Here is a 25,325-nt window from a genome sequence, read left to right as displayed (position 1 = left end):
GCCTAGCACACCCTCCAGGCTGTGCAGCAGTAATAACAGCACTGCCTGAACGCCTTTGCTCCCCTTGGTAATTTGCTGTCACCGCCTCCTGTGATAAGAGTGGCTGTGCAAACCCCAGGTGCACTGCTGGGTGACTTTGATGTCTCCTTGGTGAGACAGAGCAAAGGAGCAGGACAGAGGGGACTGTGACAGGTTAGCAGCAAGCCAAGATGCCGTGGCACCACGTGCCGGGTCTCCTTGCTCCCCACAGCACCCCCCCCCCCCCCCCGCCCCAGGGCCTCTTCGCTTTCCCCCCAGCAGCGGGATCATTCCCCTCCCCAGCCCCCCTGGCCCAAGCAGGCCCCTCGTGCCAAGCATGGTGGCAGGTGAGCACTGAGCTGGGGGGCACAAGGGCTCAGCAGGGCTCCTGCCCCTTGCAAAAGCCGTGCTGCCCAACGACTGCGGAAAGGACACGCTCAGAGAGCAAATTCTAGGAACATGTCACCGTCAATGCCAAGGCAAAAGCCAGAGAGCAAGGGCTGTGTACTGAGCCATGTTTGACGTCGAGGGAGTTACTTCTAGGTTGCGCAATACTAAATGGTAATTAATGTTTAATGAGGAAATGAACTCAAGCTGCAAGTTCTGGATCTAGAAGCAAATAACACGATCTAGAGGGTTTTTGCCAAATATAGTGTGATTATCATCTAAGAAAAATGTGTTAGTAATGTGTAAGCCAACCATAAGATAAACTTTGTTTCCCTGCTATAAAATACATTCTTGTGGTGTAAATAAATACCAAGTTCAAACACGTGTTCTTTCAGCTAACTTAAGCAGGCTAAAAACAAGCTGTGTGGGCTCCCTCTATAGTCAGCTCTTAGCTACTCAGCTCGCAGCGCTGGACCTACAAAACTCTGATCCCATGATGCAAAGCACTGATGCACTACACACTCATTTTGGTGGTTCAAATTTGCTTAAGCATTTTTTGACAGGTACCTTTCTTTCAGCAGAATTTGCACCAGATCACGTGTTGCTTGCCCGCCCACAGCTGGCATAACAGCACAGCCCTGCCACGAGTTCAACGCTTTAAGCCCTAGTTAATTTGTCAGAAATGTCCTCATGAATCAACACCTAATCCAGATTAAATATGTACTACTGGGTGCTCTAACTGCTAGTAACAGGTCTGGGTGCACTGTGGCAGAGCGTAACTACCCCCTGCCCCTTATCTTGGGTCCCAGCTGACCGCAAATAACTGACAGTGCCCAGTGCTGACCAGGAGGAACTAGGCAATACTGGTTGCAATGGTGAGGCCAGAAATGGGCATGAGATCAGCAAAAAGGGGTATCTTTTCCCCAACACGGCATGAGAACAGAAAAAAAGGTGCATCTTCACACCAAATATTGTATGATCATGAGTCAAACTCCGTGTCCATAAATAGCACTGCAGCCTAGAGCCCACTGAGCTTTCCTGCATGGCAGCAGGCTGCACGGCAATGAATCTCCCCTTGAGTTGGGACACCTCTCAAGGCTACTCTCTGGGAGTTAAGAGAACCTCTTACAAGAAACAGTTGGAGTGGTAAGAAACCAAGACTTGGGCAATAACAAATGCGCAGTAAGATTCACTTACTATGACTATGCTGTATTGCCATCTTCAATAAACTTGTTTGCAATAAATCCAGAGTTTATACCCTACCCCAACCCCCGCAACATGCACATACCTGCTTTTAACCACCATTATAGAATCCTGCTATATATCTGCATGTATCTGGAGACACCTATCTTTCTCTATTGACTGCAGAGCAGACCTGGACAAATAACTCTAACAATGCTCAGCTATTACATGGCCAAAGTTAGTCAAGATGAATCCCTGCCAAAAGCTGCAGTTAGACAAGACAGACGGGCTCCCCTTCAGCACAGGGAAGATATCCTGCTGCTTCTCTCTCTTTTCCAGCATTCGACTCCCAGCAGCTTCCAGCCTGTGGTCCTGTCCCTTCCCTTGTGCTGATTCTGCTCTTCCTGCAGCCCTGCACTGCCCCTGTACAACCTATTACTGCCTATCCAGATATTTGCTAGGTTCAGCTTCTGCCTGCTTAGTGAGTTGACTCAAAACACAGAGCGTGTGCCTCAGCAAAGGGGGTGGGGAAAGGGACTTTACAGCAAGAAGTCGGACTGGCTCGTCCTGTTTCACTTACCTGCACTCTAAATGCACAGGCAGCGAATCCCAGCGGGAGCATAACTCACTATGTGTTTTGAGTTTCCCAGTGTTTTCCTATCACATTTTTATGAACATAGTATATTCCCCTTCAGGTAACATGCGGTTCTGACAGGTGGTGTCATGCCCAAAGCCCTCTGTTAACACCTATGCTGTTGTTATACTCACAGGTCTATAAAGTCTAAACATACACAAAAGCACCTAACCAAAATCATTACTAAATGGCATGGATGAAAGAATGCCTCACTAGAAGGCATTCAGCAACAATTATTCATGCAAGACGGCTGGTCAGAGAACACCTCAAGAGATCTCTCTGGAAATTTCCATCTAAGGCACCTCAAGTAAATCACTTTAGTGTAAACCCTCAAAGACCTGAAAACTAATGTCTCTGAAGAGTTAGTCTTAGATTGCTCTGTCTCTGTTCTCTGTCCTCAAGAGCAATCTCACTAGAAGTTGCCTTCAGATCTTTGGATGTCAGGGCTATTGTTTGATAGTAAAGAGTTATATATTATAATTGTTATTACCTATTATTCTTATTAACAGATTAGATCTGTACTGTATCTTTATCTGTAATTTTTTAGAGCAGCATTTTAAGCTTCACTTCATTCACAGTTCACTCAGCCTTGCGAGCACACATTTAAGCTCAGGAGTGTTCAGAGTACAGGAGCATGTAACAGCTGTTGGAACGCTGACATGTTTTAAAGTACGCAGGGTAATCCTTTACTACCATAAACTGAAGAGATTACTGATTATGCACAGTAGATATGTCACAGCTGACACTTTTTTTCATTAGCTTGCCACCATAGGGCAGTATGGTTCTTCTATCGATCAGAAGTACAGCGACCCTTTGCTGGAGGCTACCAGGCTGATCCATGTCCTATATCAGGAAACAGAGCCAGACCAAAGGACCATCCTTCCAGAAGCTCCTTGCAAAAGTGGTTGCTGAGGAACAAGAATACGAGGGAGTTAACACCAACTCCACTTTGGGAAAATTCCTAGTTCCCCTGAGATGAGTGTTGCTGTACACAGAAGGGATTCTTGTCGTGGTATTTTAGGACAGCTAAGATGTCAGTAACTAAAACTTCTGGATGTCATGCAATGTCTGAAGCTATTCAGTGTTCACTCCCTCACACCTCTGTACTACAATATTTTGCTACTGGCCATACAAGAGAGTATCCAAGTGGTGCTGGAGGGTTTCCAAGAAAAGGAACATCAGTCTGCCTTAGAAGCTGAGACAGAACCTTTGCCAGCATAATTGACATGTGAATTGCACATCATTTTTCTTGAGACTACACTGGGGCAAAAACAGGAAAAGAAGTAAAGTGCATTACCTGGAAGGTTTATGACTCTATTGTTACATGTAATTTGGTTTGGCTGACACAGGCTTTAGCTGAGAACAAGTGCATCAAGTACGTGCAGTGCAGTAGTATGTGTGCAGGGTGGATATAAGGTTTAAAGGCTGTTAATGCAATAAGGTCTTTCCCCTTTAACGCCTGAGAGTTTTAAATGCATAAAAGTCTGGTCTTTTTCTTGTAAAAGATGTTTATTGCAAAATAGCAATCCCATTTCTGATTCATCACAGTTTCTAAGTATGACAGTCACTGTAATACAGCAGGACTTGTTATTAATAGCGCTTTAAAATATCCCATTACCTATCACCTCTGCTTTTCTCCAGAGTTCATCGTTTAGTTTCATGCTTCGTAAAACTCAGAGGTCACTGAGTGCTCCTCAGGGACAAATTGACTCAGTGACACCAGCATGCTCAGGGAGTCCCTTCAGAAGCACTAAACTAGTTACAAAGTTGTTTCAATTTGGGTAAGAAAATGGGATACTAAGACTTGTCTTCAGAAGATCTGCAGGCAGAAACATTCTTTAAAAGCCAAATTCTCTGCCCGTAGATGTTTTTGTTCAAATCCACATTTTTGATGCTCAGCTACACTATACTGAATCTCTTCTAGTTCTCCATCATTACTTATATTAATTGAGCCAAGCTAATTTTTTGCAGAGGAGATATAAGTTGGGAGGCAAATTGGGAACAATATGAAAAGATCTTGTGTAACCACAGTAAGGGCACATGCATAAGTTATTTCACTACGTAAAAGAGACTGAAGATTTCTTCATTGTTTGCACATGCATTTACACATCAGCATTGTCTAATAAACAGACAGGAAACAACTGTGAAGTAGTCCTGAGACCAGGGTGTAGTTCAGTGGCAGACTCTGTCCGCTATCTCCCCAGGGTGCAGGGCAGGAGCACAGATCAGGGAGAGGCAGCGTGAGGCCCTGCGTCCAGTCCCAGGGCTGCTCACAGATCCCACAGCGATCTCCCAGCTCCACAGGTGAGTAGCAGCTGCGCGTGAACCACAGCAGTTTGGTCTGGGCATCCCTGACTCAGAAGAGCCAGTTCACACTGCCATGGCTTGCCTGCATCTTGCTTCTTGTTTGGGGAACAACACTATTCTTTAGCTACTAAGTACCAAAAAAAAAAATCCTGTTCTGTTGTGTCTTTTTGTATGCCATCAAAGCAGCATACAAAATGTCATCTATATTCATTGCAATTTTGAACATAAAGATTTTCAGTCACACATGTACAAGGGAGAGGACAACATTGCTTTCATAATATTTATGGCCCCTGTTAACTGGAAAACCCTGAACAAAGGAATTTTTGCCTACCCCACAAGGTGCCCTGACCAACTGAAATGGCTGTAATCTAAGACCACACCTCTGCTATTTCAAGTGTATCAAGTACAAAACAAAATAAAAACTGAAGGCCAAAACTATCCCATATGAGAGCCAAAGTCTGTTTATAAATGGCATTTAGGAAATAAAGTTTCTCCAGTTGCTGCAGGAGATACAACATGGCCCAGAACACGACAGGGCTCAGCTACACCAACCCAGTAGCCAGCTTCATTGGCAACTGGAGCACCATCCACCTCAGCCCCTGCCAGCGCGGTGGAGTCTGTGGATCTCCAGGGACAGCCATTGTGGCTGAGGCACAGTTTGCTCCAGCAAAATCACTGTAATCTGCACACCTTGAACCTGGAAACTGCTAGATTAATAAAGGTTTGCTTTCAGTGTGCAGCCTGAGCCTGACTTCTAATATAGTCAGTCCTACCACTGACTAGGGACTTACAACAAAGATTTATATGGATAAAAACAGGGAAACGATTGTTCTTCCTGGCAGGATCATACTGCAAGTTTGTCATCAGTCAGACAACAGCTATTCTCTTGATTCAATATATCAGTCATCAAAATGAGGCTAACACCCTCTAGCCCAAATTGAGGAACTGCACATTTGGATAATAACCCAAATGGATAATACAAATGGATAATAATTCAAATATATATTCACTTATAATGAACCAGAAGCAGAGGAGAGGGCTAAATTGTTAGATAATGAGTTAGCAATGGGAGTGGTCTTTTCTTCAAAGGAAGCAACTGTCTTGAGCATTTTGGAAAGTGAAAATTTGTACAAACTGGTACTAACAGTCTAAAAGCCATTGTGAAACCTGAAATAGCAGTGACCTCAAGAAGGATCTCTTCTTCTTCTCCCCTAATCCCAAATCTGTATCAACTATACCCAAACCATGTTTAGCAGATGTTTGTGCAACCCTTTCTTAAAAAAAAATGTGATGATAGATACTCCATTGCTTCCTCAGGCAGGCTATTCCCATGCTTCATTACTGTGACCATTACAAAGCAGCTGCACCCCACTTGCTCTTGGGACAGATGGGTTGAGGCAGAGAAGCTCATTCTCAGTCATCCTCCACTTCAGCTGAACCAGGGAAACCGATCAGAGCTGTTTGTTGTAGCACCAACAAACTTCCCTGGGTGACAAAAAGAAGATGAAATAAATCAAAGACAGTCATACTTCTTTCCTGTCCAAATTCTAGTTACATCTGAATGAATATTTTCATAATAATTTTTAAAAAGAATAATGCAGTACACTCATTGATATACCATCTGTTTTCAAACACAGAGTTTTAGTTACCTTCAGCCCATGCAATGATACAGATTGCTTTTGCAGGCTAAGCAGTATACAGCAACCGTGAACTTCGATTTTTCTAAGCATCCTTACATGTTTTAAAAGCATTTGTCTGTCTGAGAAACTGCAATGTCAGAGTGCCTCCGAACAGGTACCAAATCCCTCCTCAAGTCTGCCTTTCAAAGCAGGAAAGAAGCATCATTCCCATTTCTAAGGCGGAAAACTGATCTGTAGAGAAGTTAACATCAGTTTGTCTTTCTCCCATTGTTTGGTCCAGGGTAAGTGGAAAAGTGTTAATTGTAAATCAGAAGGAAGTTACAGAGTGCCTATTCACCGCAGAGAGAAGTCAACCATATCCTGGGCTTTTTGCCGGTGCTGAGGAGGAAGAGGACAGCCATTTCTGGGCTCCCCTTTGACAGGGATCACAGTAGCATACTTTAAGGCTCTATGCAGCAACAAATATAAATGCACAGATACTGGACCTTGGCTACACCATGGGCCCTGCCCCTAGCATGCATGGGCACCAAATGAAGGCTTCACCCAGGAGCTCGGACCTTTACTGACGATTCCTCTTCAGCTGCTGGAAAAAGCTGGATCCGGCAAACTGCCTGGCTGCTGCCAGCCACTGCCACGACATACAGCAGCCAACACCCAAGCACCAAAAGAGGTGTCGCTGGCAGGTCTGTGGCCATGAGCAGAGGATGGTAGCTGGGGCAAAGCTGTGGCTCTGCGTGCCCAAGCTGGCTGGACAGAGACCCACTTTGCTCACAGCCACTGCACACACAGGCCACCACCGGTCAGGTTCACGGCCACACCACCTCACACAACCCTGCTCACTTTTGTACAGATCAATAATAAGCGGTTAGAAACGGGCCTTGGTGCTGGTAGTGAAAGGATGTCCCAAACATTCTCCAAATTTCCAGTAGATGAGGGAGGAGAAGGTGAGATTTTTCTGAGCTTTTCTGTTTGTTCATTCAAAGATTTTCTCTCTTTCTAACTCTCCTTAGTGTGTCATTGTGTAATCATTTTCCAGGGTGTAACTTTTCTGCAATGTCTGAGAGAATCCAGGTAAGATGTACTACAGATGTTGGTTTTAAGGGATTAGATGTTTTCTTTTTCAGAACCTGTTATCTAATTGCTTTTTTGCTGGTTTCATTCCATCCCTTGAAATGCTGTGTTTTGTGTTGAATGTTCCTGTTCTTCTAACTGTAGTTGCCCTTGCAGTTTAACCTGGTGTGCAAGGACTCCTGGAACCTGGATCTCTTTCAGTTGTATGTGAATACTAGATTTTTTATTGGCTCCATGAGCATTGGCTACATAGCAGACAGGTAGGTAGCATGTAGACAGCTGTGAGCTGAACTATTTCCTCTGGTTATTTGATGTCTGCGTATTGTTGAACAACATTCATGATTGAAAGAGGAAATGAATGCTTTTAAAATGTGGTTCAAAGAATTCATGAGTCACTTTTAATGGGGCTGACTGTGGTTCCTGGGCCCTAGTATTCAAAGGTGGTTGTGACCCAGCAATCCAGGGAAATGCTTTCTTCAAGTTTACAGTCTCTCAGTAGCTTCATATGAAATTTGTTCATTTACAAATGAAGAGATGATTGTTTTTTTTCTTTCATAGTGGCAAACTGTGATCGGAGCTCTGAGTTTGAGATAAAATTTTAGCTCACGCACCAAGAATAATTTGTCTGGCTTTGGGATAAATTTGTTTCGCATTAATTTTAACACTATTCAGATGGCCATAAATCAATTTCAAAATAGAAGGGTGTGGGTGCAAGGCGGGAGCACTACCCTAGCTCCAGGCAGGGATAGATACACAAATACAACGCACACAAGGATCATTAGAAGGCCTTATTACCTCTGTGTCTATGCATGGGTTCCCCAGTGTTTTTCCGATTGAGGCAATAGAAAGACAGGAGAGTCCCTGGCACCACTGAGCGTTGGTCCATGGGGAGGAACACAGGGAGGGGTAACTAATAGGCTTTTAAGCAACAGGCGCATGTGCAATGAGCAGAATTACATTATGATCATGAAATGATCGCATGATATTATAACCGCTAAAGCATGCCAAGCTAGGGGTTGCAACAGATAAGATGGGCAGGACAGTTTATGCTGTTTCTCTTCCCTCCTGGGACAGTCTGGCTAGTTCCCATTGCCTGTCTCCTCAACATTCCTCTGCATTACTCCATACAGAGGGTCTTTCCCAGATGCAGAAATAGAAAAAGTTGTTTTTTCATAAATTTTCTTCATTCTCCGTTTTTCTCAGATGGCTCTGTCTATAGCTAGGTCTAGATTTTATTGTCCTTAGCTCTTTTTTCCCAAGAACAAATGTCATTGTGCCATATATCTGCCCACACTTTCTTTAGTTAGACTCCACGCAAATTTTATGCTTTGTAACTGACCTTCCTGTGTATGTTTACCAAATTTCATTCAGTAAAATGGTAAAAGAGGCTGAGACTGTAATTTGAAGCAGTGACAGTAACAAGGGGTGAAGAAGACTTCCTTCTATATGAAGGCTTTCTTCTGTGGAGTCAGTCTGTTTTGGAGAAATGGTTTTTTTACTTGTAGTCTCAGAAGATATGAGAGTACCAATAGCCTATAGCCTTCTCCTCCCATGCTGAGCCAGGCCCAAGAATCAGCTCTTTTGGACAGTTATTGCTATGGATTTCCTTCTCTTTACTGTTCTTTCCCCTCCAAGCAAAGGTGGAAACTCTATGGAAAGGAGGACAGCCCCATGCCATATTCTATCTACAAAGCGTCACACAGTCAAGGATGGGAAGGTGTTTGTCCTGCTGTTCCCTGCTTCCATGTTTTGTTGCATGCAAACACAAAGTCAGTTAGGTCATGCATGCCATCTTTGTGGAGAAAGTGGCTACCACAGTCCTAGCTAACCCCAGCTTGTCCATGGACTTGGACAAACCTGCTCATGGAGAAATTCATCTACACATGGATTGAATGGACCACTTTCCTATCTTCCATAAACCATTAGCTTACTGACAGTGAATCAGAATATGTTGGAAGCTTCCTGCTTAAATGCCTTTTTCACCAGATGATTTATCAAAGCAAGGCCTTCTGGCCACCTACTGGGTGCAGCTAAACCCTTGGCAGAAAACTCTGACAGGTAAAAGACAAGCACAACTGAAACATCCAAATGGCTACAGCCAGTACTGCAAATGTCCAACATCCAGTCTCCAGTCCTGACACTGATTTGAAGGAAAAAGGTTAACACAGTCAAGCCATTTTTTTGCTTTTCTTCGCATACATTTTAAAAAATCTTGATTTCTTTTTCAGTTAGAAACATATGTCAAACCCCCATCTGCACTTTCATTTAAAACAGATTTCTGGTTTTCTGGCCAGTCTTCCAGTGAATTTGAAAGTATTCCATCCCTTTTCCCAGAACTGATACTTGGGTAATGATGCCCAGCTTATGGGAGCAAAGGAGGACGTATGCAACAGCTACTCACCCAGCCATGATAGTATGAAACAGCAGTGAGCACATCCCGCAGCCATCAGAGTAGCCACTCTTCATATTATCTTTCAGCACAGAGCCGGATTAAACAAAAATGTGAACTAGCGATGGCATTTCCTGGCAGAGAGTGGCTAAGTGAGCCAACAGAAACCAGTACTGCCAATCATATAGCCAATTATATCTGAAATGCTCTCTCTCTGTGTCAGAATGCTGAAGAATATTTTTACCACATCTTATTATCAACCGAAAGTATGAAAAGACATAAGAGAATAGGGAATTGTTGCTGTTAGGCTAATGCTCACACAGATCGTAATGTTAAGGGTTTTTCAATTGCTCTACTCACTGGCACTCTGCCTCAGTTCATTATGGTCTTGCATGCACCCAAGCGCAAAACTGCAAACACCTAAGAGCGAAACAAGATCTCATACCTAAAGAGAGTTGTGCTCAGGGCAAGAACAATCCCAGAAGCCTCGAATATAGTAGCTGAAATGGGAAAAAGTCCCAAGAATAATGTGTTTCCTGGATTTGAGATATCCATCTTCCACTCATCGGAAAACAGGAGTGAAGAAGGAGTGCTAGTTTTCACATGTTCTAGATTGCTGTACTTCACTGTACTTGGGACAACTCCTGAGAATGTTTTAGAGCCTTCAGGGGAGGTTTCATAAACCCTTTCCAAACATGTTACTCTTCTGAGGGATTAGACCTACTCTTTTACTGGACTAGTCTCTGGGCACACTTCCAGGTGCTGACTTTGACATTCAGAGTCATAGGTGTTTTGGAAATCAGCACTGCCTGTTTTCTTAGACAGCTCCTGAGGTCTCTGCTAACATACAGAACTTGCCCCTCTGCAATTCAGAGCTGGGGTACTGAGAAGGGGCATTCCCAGCAGAGGGGTCCTCTGTGGGTCTGACAAGGCTCTCTTGGGCTGGCCTTTAGGACAGAGTCAAAAAATGTTTGTCTATTCAAGGTAGTGAAAGAACGAAAGTTTGAGTGATCTAATCTGGTGATCTTATTGTGGAGGACAGAAGACATTTATCTTGACTGGCATTTATTAACAGGCTATTTTTGTTAGTGGATATCAACTAATTTAATGGTTATTATAAATCATGCTAGTAACTGAATATGTATTTCTGTCAGCTAGGAAACAAATGCCTTTCCGGCATTCCAGTAAGCTTATTTCTTTTGGAAACAATTTATTTCTGACTATCAGTGAGTCACAGTAATGCAGGGAATGACAAATAACAGGAATGCACAAGACCCACTTTGAGAAGAGCTCCATAAACATAGACAGATGTTGATGAGTAAATAGGTAAAGATGACAGTAATTGAACAAGATCCAAGTAAAAAGCTATTGTAGTTTTGAAAGGTGGGTTGAAGAGCAACATCACAATGTTTCTTGAACGCATTAGCTAAGTCAATGGCCAAAAGTGAGTGATGATCTGAAAACACAGGGCAAGGGAGTCCCCTGAGCCTGCGTTGAGATGGAAAATGCTCTGAAGGGAGGAGCAGATACAGACTTCTATTCAAAAAAAAAAAAAAAAAAAAACAGAGAAAAGAGGGACAGGGTCAGTCTCCAGCCTCTTCAAACCCTTTTCCAGGCACAGGAGGAGTTGCTGAAGCTCAGAAATGGTGCTGAGGCCCTCTTGAGGTGTCACCTCCTTTTTGACCATATCTCAGAGGAAAGCTGTCCTTTCTGCTGACTCTTGCTTCTGGGGCCTGGCAGCTGATTCCTAGCCACTAGTTGGTATCATACTGTAAGCAATGCCACAGAAACAGCATTTCTAACAAACACTGTGGCATGTGGATGTTTCCCACTTGGCCTGTCTCCACTGGTCTGTGCCCCAGAGAAGGGCCCCACTGGGTGGAAAGGCAGTCGAAAAGAGAGTGAATGAGACAGGAAAAAAAAGTCAAAGAAGTGTCTTGGGAGGGGGGAGGTGGTTCCTTAAAAACATCACTGGATATCAGTAATTCACTCTTCAGATCACTCTTCAGGTGCTAATAAAGCTTTAACTTCCATGCACCTGAGAAACCACTTGGGACCAAATCTGAAAGAAAACAACCTTTTTTTTATTCCAGGTAACTCACGAGGAATAGCAGCCAGCGCAAGCCTCTGTCACAGAGTCTGATGTTCAGCTGGGGTTTTGCACAGTTATCCCCTAAGCCTTTTTCCCTTTTTTTTTCTTCCCCTTTGCATGTTTGACTGTAAGTTCAGGATGCTAATTACTGTTCTTGTCAGGTCGGTCTCTGGGATTCTCATGGCCTTTGCACTGAGCTACATGTGGATGGTGATCTCTCACCTGGTACAAGGACTGGTCAGCAAGGGGGGCTGGCTGACAGATTACATCCCAAGTTAAGGTGGATTGCAATTACATTTTCTGGACAGAAACCCATTGTTTAGAAGTGGGCTGACCCCAGCTGATCCCATTCCGATTTTTAAGAAACTGTGTGCAACAAGAGCAGGCAGTGATTAGCAAACCTCACCTTTATGCTTAAAAGCCGATGTTTGTGTCTCAGACTGTGTTTTTTATCCTGAGCTGTCTGTCTGAGGGGTTACAGGCCTACAGACTTTGGTATAAAGCCTAAATCTTATTCTCTGAGAGCTCTCATCAGCTTGGACACATAACTGGAAGAATTAGGAGGCAGCTCTAAAAACTAGGGAGTGTTCATAGCTGAAGGGTCACATGTTAAAATTAAGGAGAAAGTCCAGAGACAAGAATTAACTGAAAACACTGCAAAAGTATATGAAAAATTTCCAGGAAAGGTAGCAAGTCAATCTGTAAAAGATAACACGTGTGTTTCACAGACTTTGTGCCAAAGTGATTTTTGCTGTTGGGTTTCATGTCCCTGGGGGGGGCAGAAAGCTCTATTCCCAAACCTTGTAGGAGGAGGGTGGTGGAGGTAAACAAATGTCCATAGTCTGTTTTCTTTTTCTATTCAGTTCTTAGCTGGAAGGATTGAGAGGAAGAAAGCAATCTTTTCCCTGTGTTGATGAGTGAGGGCCTGACACCCTTGACAGGAGGGGTGAAGTCCCCAGCTGACCTCTGGAGGAGAAAGAGTCAGGATTTTTCCTGTTATTTACATCATAGAATGTTACATCAACAGCCCCTTGCCTCAGCTCCACCACATGGCCATGACTGCGCTGCCCTTGATTCACATCCAAGCAGAACTAACTGCATTGCCTGGAAGTACAATGCAGGCTGGCATGTAACAATGATACCGATCAGCTCCTGTGACAAGTTCACAGACCATGCTTCAGCCATGTCCTGCGTTACAGTGCAAATCCCCACATGTACACTGTGCTGCAAGAGCCTGGTTATACCAGGGGCTCCATGTTGTTTTAGGTGGTGGGAGCTAAATTTTCCCCACTCACCATGCTAATTTAGCTTTTTCATGGTGCCTTGTAAGACTTCTCTTTGCAGTTGCAGAATCCATTGGCTTAAACTATCAGAGGACCATGGGAATTGCTTACTAGCTCGCCTTTGGTATGGGACTCCTTGTCCTCACTGCTGTGGCTTATGTGCTTCCACAGTGCAGGTGGCTTCAATTTGCTGTCACTCTGCCCAATTTCTTCTTCCTGCTCTACTACTGGTAAGCATGCCTGGGTTACAGATCCCAGCAGAGCAAAGCCCAACAAATAAAGTCAGGGGACTGCAATTGGGTGTGGAAGCTTCTTTACACAGACTGGACTTAGTGCTATGTGTAAGATTTCAAAGATGATATCTGATCAGATCTGGCATTTTTCTGTTGTTCCATTCCCACTGCCCAGGCTTTTAGTCTGAATCACCTAAGAGCAAGGGACTAGCTGCAATATGCAGTACCACATACTTTATAAGATGCAGTGCTTTTGGTCATCAAGCTGAGTATGGGGCAGCTTGGTGACCAAAAGCACTGCAATCCTATATAGTAAAAGCAAGCGGGTTTTCTTATCTTCAACTGCTTAGGACAGACTGTATTTGGGAAAAAGGGCTTGCAAAACTATCCAGCAGACAGGATAGATTCTTCCTTTAAGGAGAGTGAGTAAACCCACCAAATCTCATTACTGAAAATTCCAAGGCATCTTCATTTATTATTTGTCAAGATGTTGCTTCATGTCATGGAACAGCCTCACACACACGTCTGCACAGACATGAGGACTGTCTAAATAAGTGTTTGTGTTTCCTCTTCCAAAAACACTTTCAAGAAGTTATTTTCTCATCGGTTTCTTAACTGGCAAATGAAAACCTGATCCTCCCATTAATCCATAGGAAAATATTCACTGCAGAGATCACCACACTCTCCCTTACCCACTCTAATCTCCTGTCCCTCCATCGCTTTTGCCCCTAGAGTCTGAACTCTGAAGAGAAAAACAGAGAAAAGCTCAGACATTCATTTCTAGGTCTGGTCAGGACACCTCAGATAAGAAAACACATGTTCATTTTGATGTACACTTGATAAGGGAAGGTTATTGCAACCCAAACAGAGGATGTTTCATTCAATGCCCTAAATCATCATCACTGATTTAAGCCCAGTTTGTTCCTGACCAGCTGCAAATTTCCATTCTTTGCAGAAACTCTCTCCCAAAAAGTTTGGCTCAGTTTGCACTCTGTTCTCTGCCTAGGTTCACCAGCTCTGTCTTGTACTAGGGGCTCATCATACACATGGGAATAGCTGGTGGGAACATTTATCTGGATTTCGTCTATTCTGTTCTTGTTGAGTTCCCAGCCGCCTTCATCCTCAGATTAACGGTGGGTCACATTGGCTGTCACTACCTGTGGGCTGTGGCAAATGTAATAGCAGGTGGTGTTTGCCTTGTTACAGCATAATTCCCAGACAGTGAGTCATTCAGATCTCCTGCTGAATGAGCTGACCCACCACCACCATCATTTATATCATCTAATGAGAGGTGTCTGAGAAAGGTGGGTGAACTAAATTTTCAAAATGGCATCAAATCAGATGGCAAGGCGGCGGCTGCTAGATCACAAGGCATGCCATGATAAGTCTGCAATTTTTGTCTGGCCTAGAATTTGCATTTGAATGCACATTTCAGGGTTTGCATCCAAAAATCTTCATGTTTTCTGATTCTAAAAAGAAAAAAATTATGGACACACACTTAATCACCATTTGGGTATAGTAAGTGCTTTCTGCCTGTACATATCAGCAATGCTGTTGCCATAAATGTGAGATGTTTGGCAATTACAGCAACAGGCAGTTGGCTTTTATTAAGCTGAGTATGCTCTCGATGACCATGATCTCCGAGAAATGTGTCCCTTAAGAGCCAATGAGTAAAACATCTTTCCCAACCTTTTTCTTTATGGAATACAATTACGATGAAACCACAGGAGTAACAATGCCAAACAACTATCAGTCCATAGGAGGACAAGGACAGAGTCACAAAATATAAGGGACAAATGACACAGGCAAAGAAAGGGATAGAGTTCATTTTGCCCAAACAACTGGGGATTGCAGGGGTTATATAAGGGCCCATTGTGCTTTGCCGGGGGAGGGAGCACTCCAGTGGGAACCCCAGGCTCTGGGGCCCTGCATCCAGCGGTGTTGCTGTGTGCATAGGGTCACGGGGAGGGACAGCTTGGGGGTGAGCATCTGGCACCACAGACGGGCACTGTCAGTGAAGGTGCTGCTGCCTGCCCGGGGTGAATGTCATTCATCAGTCAGCAAGGCATTGTCAGGGGCTTGACACATCCTGTGTTAGCTAAATGTGGGAGAAGCTCAATGCTCTGTGTACACTGGTAGCTGAAATAGCTGAAGCCATGCAAGGTCAGTTTGGGATTAACAGCCCCTGTGGCCCTGCAGGGTTTCCAGGAGACTGTGAGTAAGTACAGTGCTGAAACATTCATTTATTTGCAAAGTCATCTGAGTCTGCAGGTGTGAAAGCACATGCTGCAAGAGAGAGGGACAACACAAACTTACTCTAATGTGGATGCCATCAGAGGGTACTAGCTACTGTGCAAAAGTACAGACTATCTTGCAAAAAAGCTGCTTTCAGTTACCAAACAAAGCAGTTGTCTTCTGTTTACTTTTATTGCAAGCAGGAAATGGTATTTTGCATAAGCTTTTGGTTAATACCCTGGACTACCCCAAGAGATAATTACTTTGGATCATCAACTGCTCCTTTCTGTGACAGGAACTTAGCAAAGTCTCAAGTCTCTGTTATTTGCTTGAATCACAGGACAGTTATAAATTTTATTTTATTCACTTTATTAAGTGAAACAAGAACACACTGACATGCTGTCCCCACGATAGTACCTTACAGTAAAATTAATCTTTCTTTAAATTTAATCTTTAATGCTGTTTTATGTCAAGAGCTGAAAAAAAGCAGATTTGTATTCCAACCTTGATGGGCACAATGTCTTTCCAGCTCTTTATTGGCTAAAAATGATCACAGCTTACTTGGGCAGGATGGGAATTACCATGTGTTATGAAATGGTTTGCCTTGTAAGTCCTGAGATGTATCCAACATTTCTTAGGTAAGTGCACCTTCTTCTATTAACCTTTTTCTATTAATAATGCTTTTAGCCAAATGCACTGCATGTGTCTATTTATTCATTTGAGGCTATGACACATAGCAGAGTCCCTGTTTGCATCTCAGAAATGCCTATGACAGAAAAAGATCACTTGTCAGACAGCAGAAATGTAGTTTAAAATTAGTTAGCAGTTAGAGACAGCTCATACACAAGGTGAGCACAACCAGTCTTGCTTCAGGTGGTTTTTAAACAGAGCCAAGACAGAGGTGAGATGAGGAGCCGGAGCGCAGCTATGCCAGCAGAGACAGGGCAACCTGACGAGGAAAGGCATCAGCAGTGGTGTGAAAAGAGCAAAGGGGAGAGACCACGAGAGGGCGACTCAAGGGTATGAATGAGGGGAAGGAGCCCGTGGCTCATGCACTGTCCTGACAGAGGAGTTTTGTGTGTATGACATGCATGTTTCGGAGGTGGAGAACAGCCGCTCAGGCAACCTGCCAAGAGCACGGCAGGTGCTGCAGGAGACGGCGGGCATCTGCCTGGGCCTGGCCCGCCTGCCCCTCAGCACTGGGCACTAAGGTAGCAGGTTACCCAGGGGTGTTTGACAAACATTTCCAGACTTTCTCCTCTTTCAAAGCAATCTAATGAACCAGAAGAAGCCAAACACTCACTAAATGCAGGAATCTTGGGACTGGTAATAGGCGAAGGACCTGGACATCTCACTTCCAGAACAGGGTTATTCTCTACAATATAGTTCTTAATGTCTTCTCTTGCCTTACTTTCTCCCTCCTCACCCATTTCATTTTGTAGTACTGCTCCATGGCAGATTTTCCTCGTGCGCTGCCTGTGTTTTCTTTTGATCACATTCAGCATGACAGGGGCCAGGGCTTCCTAAAACCCTGGTAACCATTTGTCTCCTCCTCCCCAACGTGGGTGACTCTTCCCTCTGTGTACGAGCTGCGATCCCCTGGGCAGGGTACAGACCTGCTCTTCCCGTGCTGCTCCCAGATGGGCTCTTCCTCTAAAAATATATATGTATGTATGTATGTATGTATGTATATATGTGTGTTGGTGTGCTTGTGTGGGTATACATATAAACCATAGCCTGATAAGTCCGTGTTTCATCTGGATACTTGTAAATTGTGCCCAAGTCACCCATTAACTCTTTAAGCAACAAAGGAATTTCCATGTTGTTTGGGCCTGGCTTTTCAAACTTGGACCTGCACTTGCTGAATGCCTTCTGAGGGATGAAGTCTTTGGGTTGTGCAGTTGTTATCCAAGGTGTGGTTAAGGGATTTGAGATCTGCCAGATATGGCCCCTCTCTCCTCCCTGTACAAAAGTCAGACTCTACCTGTGCAAATTTTTTGCTCACACCTTTATTCCCCAGTCAGGTGTCTTCATCTCTTGCCCTAAAGGACTTTCTACAAGCAGAGGCTGTCTTCTTCCCTGCACCCTTCGGTGAGGAAAGCAGGCAGAAAGCCACATCCTACCCCCTTGGCCAAAGGCAATGACGTAAAACACGGGATTTAAAAAAAAAAAAAAAAGAAATACAATGGCTTCTGGGACTCATCCAGGACCTGGTACCTTTAGGTTCAAATAACTGAGATCCTCGTACACTTCATATGTCAAGTGCTTGCAGGTGGGGAGTTGGTATGAGAAGGAAAGAGGGGTTGTTCCAAAAATGTTGCAGAGAACAGTTTGTCCAGGAGCACATACAGCTGGATTCAAGTCACCCTGTCTTCAAACATGTGAGATGATTTTCTTGAGAAAACATTGCCATTTACTGGGAGACAGAATGACATGGAATAAAATACAGAGTAACAACTGCAGTTTCAACTACTGGTATGACATAACGGTGCCCCAAGTCAGCTTTAATTTTCTTTCACTGGGCTTGGATGGCTTTAATCTGCAGTGTGCCAGATGGAGTAGCAAAGGCTGCTCTTGCATGTACCTTATGAGCTTAATCCATTAAGGATCCCATGGCAATTTAGGATGGTAAAGCAGCACGTCAGCCCTAATATTAGGGTTTTCATCCTAAAAAAATGATTGCCTTGAGACTGCACTACTGCATGTATTCAGATTAGTGTGTTCACATGCATCATTGAGTGAGGGGGCTGGACTAGATGATCTCCAGAGATCCCTTCTAACCTCAACCATTCTGTGATTTTGTGATCATCTGCCCTGGGTTTGGTCATAGCAGGGTATAAAGCTAATCAGTAGAAGTCAAAATTGGCCAGGTGGGCTGGTAGCAATCTTTCTTACATTTCCTAATCTTGCCAAAAATAGGGATAGTAGCTAGCCAGGATCACCCCATTAGGGATAATGGTAAACCAGCTGGACAGCTAGAACCAAAATCTGTTTCCTTTGCACTATGTGTGTAATGAAAGGCAGCCACACCACCTGGGGGACTATGGCCCAGGATGTATTTCCAGGCCTGAGATGCACCTTAAAAATGACTGCAATTATTCCAAAAAATGAGAACCACATAGATAGAAAGCCAAGTGTTATGACTTTGAGATATCCTTATTCATTTACCTAGAACACCTGGATGTCAATTACAATTAGTGAATTAGAACTAAACTCTGGCATGACCATTACATTGTCTTTGTGATCTCTGTTCTTGTTCTTTGTTTGAAGCTGTAATTCCTTTAACTGATGGTGGTCTGGTTTTGCTCCTACCTGAGACTAAGGGCAAAACTCTGCTGAGACCACTGAAGATGATGAAAATATGCACAGGTATGGCATTAAGCATCTGCTCACTAATTAGAACATCCCTCTTTCCATGAGCAAAATCTATTAGGAAAAGCCAGTTATTGTGTATTGTTAGAATCTGTTATTGGTTTTTGTTGTAGTCATGTAAATATAGTAGATTGCTGGTTATTAACTCATCCTTGGGTAGCTTTATCAGGCTCTGAACTCTACTGCATGGTCTAATGAAGATCCACAAATATGCTGGAGCCAAAAATAACAGAGAGGGAAGGCGCGGAGGTCTGTTTTGCCTGCAATTTGAAAATCAGTACAGCAGCATGTACTCTGAGAGACTGCTTTCATTTCTGAGTCTTCCCAGTCACAGCTGGAGCAGTTGCCACAGACAGGGCAATACCAGCAAGATGAAGGTGGCTTTTGCACTCCTGACCTCATGCAGCGTAGAGCCTTTCCGAGGGAAGGCACCCCAGCAGAAAGCACGCAACCTGCTAGGGCACCATGGGGCTGACGGGGGTAGCCCCACAGCACCCAAGCCAGGTGGGCAGGGTGACAGCCGCCGGGGTTGACCACTGCCAGCAACTGCTGGCAAGTCCCTGGGGACTCGAGATGGGAAGACATTTCTGCAAGCCGAGATCAGGGTCCAGATCAGCAAGGTGCGTGGCCAGGCACAGGCACTGCTGCTACCCTGCTGCCACTCTTGAGCTGGATATCATAACTGTGCAAAGTAAAGCTGGGGAACAGACCAGTCAGTCATGCCTCCCTACCTAAACCTTACCTGTCCCAGCCTAACTGTGAATGGTTGCCAGCTGAGTTATGCACATGTCTGAGGCTAATCCTCCTGTCTCTTATTCATCTGTGCAAGTAAAAAGACCACTGATGTGTTCAGAGACACTTACATCCAACAGGAACAAAATTGGCTGAGGCACATTTTTAAATTTTGAAAAATGTTGCAGAAAAGTGGTCTGTGGTTTCAGTGCTTTCTCTTTTTGACACAGTTTACATACTCTGGAGCAATTCCCACAGTTAAGGTATAACTTCATGGTCACCAAGGGATCTGCTCCCAGCAGCTGATGTGTAGCTGAAAGACATTTGGCCTAGCAAAAAATTGGGTGTGGGGGAAAAGGACTGGACAAAAGAGAATCAGGTGAAAGAATAAGAAAGCTGGGAGCCAATTTGGTCCCTCCAGAAGCTATCCAGATGCCCCTGTGATCAGCTCATTGTCCATCTGGACTCTGAAACATTGTACAGGTAGCTGGCAACACAGCCTAGCCTTACCTTTGCTCTGCACAGTGATACTAGCTCCTTCTTGCTAGCACTCTGCTCTCCCATGCTTTGGACTGGGATATGACTTTTAGTAGTGGTTGCCCTAGGAAGTGACATGGCTGCTCCCATATAAAACTACTCAAGTAGAGGCAAAACACAATCCCCTGAAAATCTGCAGCATCCATTTTTTCAGAGACGAGCTGTATTGTGGGAGCTGAATTTCTTTAGGGCCACATGCATGAGGCACACAGCAGCACTGAGGAGATCATTTGTGCCAGTTGTCACCCTCAGCTGCTCCAGGCCATGCCTGCTCCAAGCATCAAAACAGAAAGCAGGACAGGCGTCCCTCCAGGGCGCTGAACGGCCCCTGGGCTGGCATGGAAGAAAGCTGGTTCATCAAGAGATGTCAAGAGATGTCAAGAGCTGATCTTGAGTGGGAGAAACAGCCTGAGACAGCAAGCACAGGACTGAAGGCCACCAGAAGACAGCAAGAAGGAGGAAGGTTGTGCTGAGATCAAGGAAAGGGATTTGGAGAAAAAAAGGGGAGGCAGCCTGGGAGTGCCAGAGCAAGGAGTCTGTTGGAGGAAGAAGGCAGGGAAGGAGCCCATAAGGAGGGGTGGCAGTGGCAGGAGCAGGGGAGGAGGCTATGGCCAGGGGCTTTCGCCTGCCTCTCTGGCCTCCAGGACAGCAGCAGGAGCCCAATGGGGGCAGGCAGTAACAGTGGGTTCAAAAAAGGATTTGACAAATTCATAGATAATGGATCCATAAACAGATACTAAAGGGAATAGGCAGGATTGTGCCCACCGGCATGCCTAATCCGGTCCTTGTGATTACAAGGGCAGTGGTTCAGGGCGGGTGGCTGGTCCCAGCACTGCCTCCAAGGGCCACTGCCAGACAGACGGTTGTGGCTAGTAGAGCCCTGGTGTTGAGCCTGTAGGGCATTTCGCATGTTCCTGCTGCTCGGAGGGAACAGAAAACATGAGTACAGGGGGATGCCTGAAGGTCTCTGGACAGTGAATTGGACATGAAGTGGGTATGCTACCCAACTAAGGAGGTTTTGGAAGGTAATTCAGAAGCAGGAATCAAAAAGCTATTAGACTGAAAGACTGGAAGCAGGGAGGGGAGCAGAAAAGGATGGAGATGACAGGACCGGGCGAATAAGTTGGAGCAAGAATGGGAGACGGACAAGTTGGAAATGGACCAGTTAAAAGAGGTCCCTCTAAGTCCAAATGGGCAGTGGAGACACTAAATGCCCTCCAGGGCTGGCATGGGTCCGTAGACTCCTCAGCCCCATCATTATTCTGTTCCTGTACAGTCTGGGGCTCTGCAGGACCTAGCCTGGCTGGAAGGGATACTAATGTGGTGCAGGGCTGAACATGAGGAGGTTGTTTCTAGGAAAAGCTCAGAAGTCCATACATGCAAATACACACCCAGATGTTACTTTAGAAACCACGCAGTGTGACAGGTTTTTACATTAGGAAACCATTGGTATGATTTTCAGGTGGGGGTGTAGCTGCAACAATGCCACATAAATTCTCCAAATTACTTTTCCTGCCGTTCTTTAAAATAATCTGATGTTATTTGAAAAATTGCCAGTGATGAGATGTCCATTAAACCTAGTTTTTTATTATTTAATCACATGGATTATTTAGTGGGTGATGCTATTAGCTGTTGTACGCATCGTTATTCCTTCTGCAGGCAAGAAAGAAGCAAAGAAAAAATGATTTATCTCCATGTTCTGACTTCAGAAGTTTACCCAAATAAGGACCTGTTTTCCCCTGAATCTTCCTCTATTGGTGTAGTGAGACAGAAAGAGACCCACAGAACAGCCTTAGCAAGTCCAGCCCACACCCCACCTACCCCCAAAGCAGTGCTTAGGGAGAGAATACAAGAGCAAGACAAATTTATGGTGATTTTTCCCCAGTTTACCCTCCCAGCTGCCAGCAGCTTAGACAGTTCCTAAGCCAAAGGTCATCACTATATTTCTGTTTCACACTCCGTCATGGATTGTCCTTCCATTAATTTTTCTATTTTCTTCCAAACACATTCATATTCCGGTGCCCCAGAGTATCTGGCAGCAGTGACTGTTACAGCATGAGCACAAACTTGGCAGAGAAACACTTTTTTCATCTTGTTATAAACCTAAAAATCTCTGTGAGCTGCTCACTCACTTTTCTGTAGTGAGCAGGAGTTCATTTGGGTTCCCAAGTCACCCACTCCATGCTACACATGACTTTTCATGAAAGCAAGAAAGTAGATAGGAACCAATCTACTATCACGATTCCCCCTACTCCCCTTAAAATCTTTGCCCCCACCAGTGTACTGTCAGTTGGGCTATGGACCTGTGGGGCTTCACAGAGCAGGTATCTTTCTTCAAGCAGTGAGCACTGCTGCTGCCAATCACCCACTTTGAGAACCCTTGGGCATCCAGAAGCCTCTCTTTATTTCTCCTACTTTTTTTCTTTCCCTTCCAGAGAACTAAGCACAAAAAACAAACACTTCCAAGCCCAGACTGGCTTTTAAGCTTTGGCGTCCTGTAATTTCACTACAAGTAAATATGTGGATATTAGAAAAGATGGAAAATGGAAAGGAAGGCAAAGAGGGAGTTGAAGGCAGCAGAAGCTCAAGCTGTTTTGTGCATCTGTGACAGAGTTAGGGATCAGTAACCTGGGGCGGAAAGCCCCATCCCGGACACCAACTGGCAGCAGCATGAACAATAACAGGATGCAGTACCCTTTTCATCAAAGAAAATTTACACATATGTTTGTGCCCAACTGTTTTTCTAATGCTGTGTTTTTGGCTTTTTGTATGGCCAAACTCCAAAATAGCTGTAAAGGGTAAGGGCTGAGGAGGAAGATGAGCCACAAAGGATCTGGCTTTCTAAGCCGTTCTCCATCAATGACGTTTTGGAAAATCACTGCTGTAGGGCTTTTGAAGCTTGAAGGATCCTCTCCATAACCCCTGGCAACCACTTATGTGATTCACATTATATTCATCAGCTTGTGCATGCACAGTACAATCTGTGGCTTTGAATATGTCTCCTGCCCAGTCCCAGTTCTGGGAAAAGGTCTGATTTATGTTAAAAAAATTTGCTGAATGTAGAGTGATCTAGTACATAATCATTTTGATCACACAATAAAAGGGAAGTTGGAAACTGTAGAAGCTTTGTAGGATGCAATTTTCTGCCAGTGCCCTGCCATGGGAACATACACACAAGAGCACCTTGACAAAATGATCATGCTAAGATCATACTTTGCAGACACTAAATTTTGATGAGCCTCTGATACTCTGTCAAGCCTGTGGTCATGTTTAATAGGCTAAAGCTAGCAAAGGGGCACCAAATAATATCTGTGCTGGCATTGTTGCGTCTGGATGTTGGTGCCGACAGAAACAACCGAGGACAGAAACAGCACTTAGAAATGGTTGCCCTGGACCACATCCATAGTTGGGCTGGGGGAAGATGCTAGGGAGAAAACAAGGACCTTTGCATCTGACAATTGCAAAGTAAAGAGCAAACTTTTCAAAAACCCAGTTACTGGAGGCTGGAAGGTACCCTGAAACATGGAGATTTTCATATTCTTTTCAGGTGCAATCCTTATACTGTGACTTCAAATGGCTGGTCTAGAGGCAGGGTCTTCTTAAAAGGATAGGGCTTCATAAAGAGCCAGTCTCCTATTCATTAACCTGGATACAGCCCTGTTCACATGCTCCCCAGCTTGCCCAGACCGGTCCCTGACTCATAGCACCGGGGCTGCCAGCAGCAGGGTCTGCCACACCACTGAGCTGGTCACGCCCCAACGCTACTGTCGCAGCCCCAGGAGGAGATGAGCTTCAGATGTTATCAAGGAGAAGGGAAGCTGGCAAACCTCCCATTTATCTAAGGCAGGATGTTAGACAGCTCATCACATAGCCCAGATGAGTGGAGACCCACAGCCTCCCTGGGCCCAGGCTGCAAGGGCTGCTTTGGCATTTGAAGAGCAACCAGATTGGACAAGCTCTACTGACCTTCCTAACTCTAAGAAGAAATATATGAATTGATGAGGCAGCCAGCAAGGAAATCAAGGAAGCACAGTTACCTTTGTGCTCATCAAGGTACCAGCAGAAGCACATGAGATTATAACCAAGAGGTGAGAACAGAAGCTAAGGTATGCCCGAGCCTGCTGCCTCTGCCATTCCAGCTGCAGCAGTAGTGGTGCTTATGGAAAGGAATTTGCACAATGCTTAAGGGTTTTGAAGCAAGTACCAGTTCTGTAACTACCCAGGCCAAAGTTATCTCACTGGAGACACACACAGCTGGTACTGGATACGTACACCTTTGGCAGACCAGACATTAACCCTAATGCTCCCTGGGGAGGGGAACTTGGCCCAATCCCAGCTGAGAAGTTCTGCAGGGCCCCAGCCCAACACCAGCACCCCCCCCCCCCAAGGGGAGAGCAGGACTGTCCCCTCCAAACACACTGAAACACTGCTGTGCCCCACACCAGCCCTATCGTAGCCCTCCAGCAAAGCAGATTCAGGCAGGCCTCAGCTCCCTACTTACCTATAAACCCTGCTAGTTCCCATACTTTTTAGTTGATAGGAATCTCAAACTATTCTTCTAGCAAATTCTGTGTTCTTCTGTGTGCACACATGGTTATAATGCTATGGAAATTTAAGCAAACAGTACCATGCACAGTAACAGTGTAGGTTATCCACCATCACTAACAAGACAAGGATATTCAGTGGTTACACACTAGAAAGACAATGGTCATTACCTTATGAATGACCACACATCTTTCTCTTATGCATCCCTTTTCATGCTCTGGACTGCCATATGCTCAACCCTGTGAGCCAGCTAAAAGCCCCATGTGGGCTCCTCCAGAGGCACATGAACACATGTGAACTCCATGAAACATAAGTGCTAGAAAAAAATCTGCAGAATTTGTTGCATGTTGTAACAAGTTTGCAGGCGAGTTGTAGTCACCGCCATTCCACATGAAGGTAAAACTCTGTTACATTATGCTACTCTTGCATAAGATGGAACAAAAAAAGACTTCATAGAGGCTTAGAAAGTTCTGGTGGGACAGACTCCGCTATCCCAAAGTTAAGAGCAGCCCCTGTGTTCAGGCCCACATAGCTGGTATGAAAAAGGTTTCGAGCTCAAAACTATATTTATATTAAAATGTGCAGAGAGGGACAAAACTATGCAGTAATAGGGACAACCTCATCAGAAAACCCCAAGCATTGTAAGTAAAGGATAGATGGACAAAAAA

At 44.7% G+C, this 25,325-nt stretch overlaps 1 pseudogene; it reads left to right on the top strand.

The window, feature by feature from the left end:
* The first annotated feature begins 355 nt into the window (after nucleotides 1-355).
* Nucleotides 356-22,457, top strand: LOC112988978 (solute carrier family 22 member 2-like; annotated as a pseudogene).
* Nucleotides 22,458-25,325: the final 2,868 nt, after the last annotated feature.

This window comes from Dromaius novaehollandiae, chromosome 3 (genome assembly GCF_036370855.1).
Source record: "Dromaius novaehollandiae isolate bDroNov1 chromosome 3, bDroNov1.hap1, whole genome shotgun sequence".
Classification (NCBI taxonomy): Eukaryota; Metazoa; Chordata; class Aves; order Casuariiformes; family Dromaiidae; genus Dromaius; species Dromaius novaehollandiae.
This window is presented reverse-complemented; position numbering and strand designations above follow the sequence as displayed.